Consider the following 8396-nt stretch of genomic DNA (forward strand, 5'->3'; position numbering starts at 1 on the left):
TCGGCATTCAGCTCCTGAGACGCTCAAATGAAAACAGAACTTCTGACTGCAGGGCGTCCTGGCCTCTGCACCAGGACAAGAGCAGAACATGAGGAAGAGAAGCTGGAGTAACGCCAGGCCGCCGCCCCGACAGCCCTGTGCTGAGCTCCTCTCCTGTTCTCCGGTGCAACTCAGCCAAAAGTGCCCTGCTTCAAAGACTGCCTGCTTCACGGGCACGAGAGCCCCCAGCTTGAGCCCCTCACCACTAACAAAGGCCAGCCCACCCCCTGGGCCCATCCCTGGCCTCCAGCTGGTCTTGGAGAATCTGAACCATGTCCCCAAGTGGTCAGCCACCCGTGGGAAGGGGGCGCCGGGCCTTGGGAGGAGTAGGGTATGGGCACAGACTGACCCTGGACTCGGGGCACCTGCTCTGTCCTCAAGAGACCTGAGGCGGAGCTCGATGGGACGAGGAGCAGCTCTAGCTTCCGACAAAGTGACAGTGGCCGTGGGAAAGGATGACAGAGCTTGCGACCCTGTGCAGCTAACCCCTAGGTGCCCTGGATGACACTGTTCAGAGGCCTCTCCTCGCAGCCTCAAAGCTGACATTCAAGGGTGTCAGGTGGGGAGGCCCAGGCGTAAATGCCCAATGAAATACCCCTCAACTGTTCCCTGCAGCCACCCAAGATGCTGGCCCTCCAAAGGCCATGGTGACTGCTGGAAATAGCAGGGCAGGCCCTCGGGGGACTGCTCCAGAGGAAGCCGAGCAGCCACTCAGCCCCTTCGTCCCTTCCTGTCCTCTCAGGACACCCCCCACTCTGCCTGGGGACTGGGGATCTGGGCCTCCACAAGGGAGGGGCCTGGTGCATAACTGGACCTCAGCAAGCACCTGCCAAGTCTGAACCAACTGGGACCCCGGAGCTGCCTTCTCGTTCTCCCAAATAAGCCCCTGGGAATCCAGCAGAGCCTAATTTGTCTAAATCCTTTTATTATCTGGATTTAGGTTTTCTTTTTACATGAATTTCAAAAGAGGCACAGAAGTAGAAGGGCCGTATCTACAAAACTGGGAGAAAAGCCCCCCAAAAGAGCCAAGTGAGAAGCACAGAAGTACAGACCCGCCTGAGTCCGGGATCCGCTTCGCTGAGCGCCCGGCTACTGCGCGGCCTGGGGAGAGCACATGCAGGGGATGCAGCCCTGGAAGAGTCGGGAAGAGTTTCTTCTGGAAAGCATTTCTCTCTTACATTCCCTACAATGCTGCAAAGCCCACAGCCCGTGGCCTGCTCTGAGCACGCAGAGTCAGGGGGACGGGGCTGTGCCCCCTGGGTCTCCGTCAGAGCTTCCCAACCTGCCCAAGCCCAACCAGAACAAAGCAGTTTCTTCTCCCACTGGGGCCAAGCAAGCCTGTCAGGGACGCTGGTCCGTCCACACCTTGCTGCATAAATCCAGCAGGCAGAGACCGGTCCACATTGCTGCCAACTCTGAAACCTCACCAGGGAGCGGGAGACGGGCAGGGGCTGCTCCCCCGAGCCGCGGACTGGACTGTAGCTGAAAGAATGACCGTTGTCAGGAAGCTCTCTGCTACACTTGTTTTCTGGTTCCCACTGGGACATGCTGTGAATAACACCGGGGCTCTGTCACAGCAGCCAAGCGAGTCAAAGGATGCCCTACCCAAGTCACATCAAACCACAAACGCACCAAACAAAGCCGTCACAATGCCATCACTCACTCACCAAACGTTTATGAAACGCCCACTGGACTTAGGCACAGAGGCTCTAAAGACGGGCCCTGCTCCTAGTTCACGAGACTGAAGCCTGAGGCTGACCAGTGCAGAAAACACAACCTCCAAGGCAAAAAGAAGCTGGGGACTCAGCCACCCACAATGAGTAAACGCACGGGAACAACTGTCGTAGGCCTCCATGGGGATGTAAAGGGCTGAGTTGGGTTCAGAAGCCCCAGTCTCTGCCTGCACCCTCTGGGGGAGGAAGCTCATGGCTCTGGGGCTGTTCTCAGGGAGCCTGGCTGGGAGCTGACACCTCACAGAGGCACAGGCCTGAGGGAGAAATCAAATGTGTTTCAAGGCCCCCTGCAGACTCCAGGCTCCCTGAGAACAGCCGGTGGGGAATGCACGAGATAGTGAATGAACCAACAATAAAAAGGATCACAGCTGAGACCAAGGCATCGGCAGGCGGGACCATAAGGGGCCCCGCTCACGAGCCCCTGGAAGGCCAAAGCCTTCTCCTTCCCCCTCCTCTCGTGTCTGCAAAGAAAACACACCAAGACCAATGAAAACGACCCAGACGCGCGACAGCCCAGCTACCTTCCCAAGCAGCCACAGCGCTGCCTGTATTGATCAACCCAACACCTAGGTAATGAGAAATTGCCAACACAGTCACCAGGGTAACAAGTGTGTCCAGGGTGGTCAATACGATCCGTTCTCAGGAGGAAGTTAGGCACTCCCCCTCGCCGGCCTTCTAATGGGCCTCAGAAATCAGCGGAAACTAGTCCCCAGGACTCGTCATCTGGCCAGCCTACAAATGTTTTTGGGAAACGTCCAGCATCAGCACTTGTCAGTTCCCAGCTTTCACTCCAGATGATGGGTCAGCAGTTGGCGGGGGGTGCGCAGCTGCCAGCACTCGGAGCCAGCAAAACCCGCCTGCCTTTCCGTCTCCCCGGTACCAGCGCCCTCTGCAACCCCGCAGCTCCGCCACACCTGCACTCACACTGGCAGGTACTGTGCCCTCCCAGCCTGACTGAGACCAGGCCAGCTGCAGGCACAAAGGGATGGGGAAGGAGGCAAGCCGCAGTGGCACCCTTGCCACGAGCAAACTATTTCCTCTATGAAATTAGAGGCCTGGCGACAGAGGGACTCAACAGGCATCCCATGCCTACTGAATAAGGATCCCGCCAAGAGGGGTTGCTAAGAACTCTTTCTCAAAACCCAGCCACTGCAGATTTCCTGCCCCCTCACTCCACTGTGACCTGACTTGGAATCTCTGCTAGAACCTTTGAAAGCATGCTGCCTGGAGCAACTGATGACGCTCTCACACCGTGACAGAAAGGTCAATTCCACGTTTTTGGAGGGCAATTCGGTCAAACCCATATATCTTTTAGGTTAAAAAAAAATTCAACTTCTAAGAATTTATCCAACCAAAACAATGCTGCTTATTGGTGGGGAAAAAAAACAAAAACAAAAACCTGGAAATATCCATCAACAGGGGAATGAAGTAAATCAGGATCCATCCACACCATGGAACACTGTATAGATTCTGAAAATAATTCAGTAGGCCTATCTGGGTTGGTGCAGAAATACTGTCAGAAATTAAGTGGAAAAAAGCAAGGCTGCAGGGTAATAGTACAGAATGAGCACTTCTTAGGGGGGTGGGTACATAAAGAGCTAGTATGACAAGGAAAAATTTTTTTTTAATTTTTTAAGTTTTTTATCTATATGAGATGATAGATGTTCACTAAACTTACCATGGTAATCATTTCATGGTAACGTGTAAGTCCAATCGTTACGCTGCAGACCTTAAACTTACACAGTGTTGTTTGTTGATTACATCACAATAAAACTGGAAGAAAAGGGCTTCCCTGGTGGCGCAGTGGTTGAGAGTCCGCCTGCCGATGCAGGGGACGCGGGTTCGTACCCCTGTCCGGGGAGATCCCACATGTGGCGGAGCGGCCAGGCCCGTGAGCCATGGCCGCTGAGCCTGCACGTCCGGAGCCTGTGCTCCGCAACGGGAGAGGCCACGACAGTGAGAGGCCCGCGTACCGCACGCACACACACACAAAAAGAGCTTGTATGTACACACACAACATTTCTACAAAGACGCCCAGGAATTTATCAGGCATTGCCTAGAAAGACGGACTGGGGGTAAGAGTGGTAACACCCTGCTGCCCACCCCTGGGGGCAACCCTCAATCCTGTTCTGAGAATGGCACCCCTGGGCATAACTAGAGCACCGCGTGATGGCGCCAGACAGCAGTGACACAGGGCAAGCCCGGAGGAGGTGAGATGGGGAGGACTGAAGACTACTTTCACTTTTCACCTTCCTCCTCTGCAGAGCTTGGGTTTACCATGAAACCACCTGCCCTTCTGCAGCCCACACCTGGCCTCCCATGCTGACACTCCCACAGCACTTGCCCCAAGTCCCCAAGATCCAGGAACACTGAAAAAGCCTGGGCTGGTCCCAGCTGCCCATGGGCCTTTGACAAGCTCAAGAAATGGGTTCCTTCCCAAAATGAAGGCTTTAAAAAGCATCCCCATCCACTCCTGACTTCAGTCCAGGCCACCTCCTAGGCCTTTTCCTTCCCCTCACAGCTGTCAGGAGCACTGATTACTCATCATCCTCGGAACAGCTTGACTGAAGCGTGACATACATACAACTGTGTAGCTGCTGCCGTGACAGTCACAGGTGAGGGCCCCCCAGGTCCCCAATCATATCCCAACCCAAGACTTAAGGAGCCACTCACCCTCCTTCTGTCACAGGTCAGTTTTGCCTTTTTTTAAAATTTCAAGTAAATGGCATCATGCAGTGTGAACGGAATGAGTTGCCTTCTTTTGCTCAGTGAGAGAGTCACGTTTCTGCACACAGCACCTGTCTCCTCCTGTTTCTTGCTCAGTGATGTTCCGTTCACGTGATGGACACCTGACTTGGTTCCGGGTTTGGGCTACTATGAATAAAGCTGCTGTGAACACTCACACACAAGTCTCTGTGAGGCCACACGTCTTCATTTCTCTTGGGTCAGTAACCAGGAGTGGAACTGCTGGGTGGTATCGCCCACGTACAGAAAGCTGCTCAGCAGTTGCCCAAGCAGCTGTGCTGTGTCCCACGGTACCACCAGCGCATGAGACGTCCAGCTGCTCCACATCTTCACCACGTCCAGAGCAGTATTTTACTGTGACCTTACTTTGTACTCCTCGTTTTGTTTTTAATTAATTAATTTGGCTGCACCAGGTCTTAGTTGCAGCATGCGGGATCTTTAGCTGCTGCATGCGGGATGCCTGACCAGGGCCTCTTTTTTTTTCCGGTATGTGGGCCTCTCACTGCTGTGGCCTCTCCCGTTGCGGAGCACAGGCTCCGGACGTGCAGGCTCAGCGGCCATGGCTCACGGGCCTGGCCGCTCCACCGCATGTGGGATCCTCCCGGACCGGGGCACGAACCCGTGTCCCCTGCATCGGCAGGCGGACTCTCAGCCACTGCGCCACCAGGGAAGCCCCCCTATACTCCTCTTGTGACTAATGACACCGAGCATTCTTCATGTCCTTTTTCATCACTCATATCTTCTCAAAGTTATCTGTTCAAAGTCTTTCACCCATTTTTTAAATTTGGTCATCTTATCAATTTGGAGGAATATTTTCTGTACTGTGGGTAGAAGTCCTCAGTCAGACACACATGTTGCAAACATTTTCTCCTAGTCTATGTTCTGCCTTATTTTTTTCTTAACTGTGTCTTTGGAAAGCAGAAGCCTCTCACTTTGAAGCCTAACTCACCATCTTTTTCATCTATGGTTCAGGCTTCTTGTGTCCTAAGAACCCTTTACCAAACCCAAGCTTCCAAAAGTTTGTTTTTACATTTAAGTCCATGCCCCACTGAACTGATTTTGTGGACAGTATGAGGTCTCTATTTATACAGATTCCCTGCTGTTTCAGCACCATTTGTTGAAAGACTCTCTCCCATTGAATTATCTTGTCACCTTTGACAAAAATCAATTGACTCTACATTCTTAGATTATTCCTGAACTTTCTATCCTGCCCCATTGATTTACGCGCCTACCCTTACACCATGACCACCCTCTTGACTGTCAATGCCGTTCCCAGCGTGCCTGCAAGCAGCTGCTGGAAGCCCCCTGACTCATTCTTCTTCCAAACGCTGACAGCCGTCACAGGTCCCTTCCTGTGATTTCTACGGAGATTTTACAATCAGTTTGTCGATTTCTCCCCAAAAATCCTCCTGGGACTCTGACCGGGATTGTGCTGAACCTATGAATTGCCTTAACAATACCGAGTACTCCAATCCGTATCTCTCTCCAGTTACTTACATTGTTATCAGGTTATCCTTAATTTCTCTCAGCGACATCTTACTGTTTCCAGCGTATGGGTCCCACACGCATACCTTGTTCAATTTATCCCCAGGTATTTCGCAGACACGTCACAGGGTGCCCCTCTTCAGTACCTTCAAATCATCCCGACACACCATATGCCACCGAGGAATGAGGCTCAGCGAGTCACAGCCCTCCGTACCACTGCCCACTCCCTCAGTCCAACCCTCAGGACCCTGGGACAAGAACATCAGACACTAGACGCAACCACGCTCCTCCCCACACCAGCGCCTGCACGTGCACAGGCCCCACCTCACCCATGCAGGGCATTCCCTCGCACCCTCAAAGTCCTGATGTCAACCGGCCCCCGACTCACATGACCCATGTGCCGGAGACAGGGGATCAGATGACGTCAAGGGTGGACAAACTCGTCTGGCAGATAAGGACACTCGGCCCAGCAGGCTTCCCTATAGGTTTGCCCTGGCTGACTCACCAGCCAAGTCACCCCCCACCGCCCTGTTATCCCTGGGTCCTCACGATTTAAGAAATCCCAAACTAGGAAGAGGGTGACCACTGTCGTGCCATGTGGACCCTTCTCTGTTCCTAACCTCTGCAAGACCACAGAGCCCTCTACAGGTCCCAAGGTCGCAGGGAGCCACGATCACCAAGGGGGGGCCGGTGCCACCTAGTGGTGGCAGCTCTCAGAAAACCACAGAGACACTGGACAGCGGCCAGAGCCTGGGGTCATGACAGGCCCCAAATGAGCAAAATTATGGCAACACCCTGACCGAAAGACCCAACAGGGCTTCCCTGGTGGCACAGTGGTTAAGAACCCGCCTGCCAATGCAGGGGACACAGGTTCAAGCCCTGGTCCGGGAAGATCCCACATGCCATGGAGCCCGTGTGCCTAGAGCCCGTGCTCCGCAACAAAAGAAGCCACCGCAATGTGAAGGCTGCGCACCGCCACGAAGAGTAGCCCCCGCTCGGCGCAAACAGAGAAAGCCTGCGCGCAGCAACGAAGACCCAACACAGCCTAAACAAATAAATAAAAATAAATTTAAATATATATATATTAAAAAAGACGCAACAGACTCGTGCCTGCCAGGCCAGGCCAAAACACCCTCCCAGCCCCTCGAACCTCTAATGCCAGGGCAACTGCTGGACTCCAACTTCTGCTGTCCGCTGGAGCTGGCTGATCACACTTTGGGGAAGGGGTCCCTGGACTAGCACGCAAAATCTCACGTCTACACGCACCCACTCACAAACCTGTGTTTTTGTGGGGAGAAAGTATGACTTTCAACAGATTTTCAGAGATTCGTGACCCCATGGTGAGAAACGAACGTTCCAGAAGACTCTTCCATTTACAGATGTGGAAACGGGTGTAAAAGAGACCCCACAACACACAGGGGCTAAGCTGGGGTCAGACACACGTGCAGCCACAGTTTAACAGGGTCTGAGATGGCCCCAGTCACTACCGCTGCACTGAACACTGCGAAAGTGACAAAGGGTGCCCCTCAGCTCCTGGCGGACCCCACCTCCGCCCACCAGGCAGGGACCCCCAGACGTCACCTTGGAACAGTGCGCGTCTCTCCCTCCCACGCCCACCCCTTTGCAGGGACCCCACACTGCAGCAACGGGCCCCCAGCCTCTCCCTGTGTCCGAGAACCCTATGCCCGTTTCCCACCCCCATACTCAATTTCAAGAGACGTGGGCTCCACCAAATTACCCTCCCTGCTCAGAAACCGCTAATGACTGCCCAAAACCTGGCAACAGAGAGCCAAACCCCTCATGGTATTTGTGGTCACACCAAGACTCAAGTCCAGCACTGGAGAGGTGGACTCAATGGGCCTGGGCTCAGCCCAGGCGTCTGCACGTGCACCAAACTCCCCATCCTGCTGATGGGCCACACTTACACCACAAGCCTGTGACCCTCCAACCGGCACTCGACACACGTACCCGCGTAAGCAGGGCAGGAGTTGCCGGAGGTGAGGGCCCGCCCCAAACGCCCTAGTAGGGACAGGAAAGGGCGGAAGAGCTAAGGTTTCCGAGGGGCCCCCAGAAGTGGCCCAGGCACAACCGCCACAAAGCACATGAAAAGAAGGCTTCTCTTTACAGGGGCTCCCACCAGGAAACCCAGGAGACGAGAACAGCCAGCCACACCTCACTGCTCTGCAGCGTGCATGGCACCCAGCGCACAGGCGCGTCTAACCTCCACCAGCACAACAAGACAAGCCCTGCGGCCCTGCCCAAGGGCAACGGACTGGCCCGGAGCAGTGCGCCGACTCGAAGAGGGGCGCCCTGACGGGTGGGAGAGTGGGACGGGACTCCAGCCTCCGCGAACCGCCTGTTTGCTCTCCACAAACACGTGCCCCCCTTTCCTGC

General features: G+C 54.5%; 1 protein-coding gene across 1 annotated transcript in view; it reads right to left on the minus strand.

The window, feature by feature from the left end:
- The window catches only part of LOC103091432 (mitotic arrest deficient 1 like 1), a 166196-nt gene that overhangs the window by 140099 nt on the left and 17701 nt on the right, over positions 1-8396 (minus strand). The window lies entirely within an intron of this gene.

This window comes from Lipotes vexillifer, unplaced genomic scaffold (genome assembly GCF_000442215.2).
Source record: "Lipotes vexillifer unplaced genomic scaffold, Lipotes_vexillifer_v1.1 scaffold1451, whole genome shotgun sequence".
Lineage (NCBI taxonomy): Eukaryota > Metazoa > Chordata > Mammalia > Artiodactyla > Lipotidae > Lipotes > Lipotes vexillifer.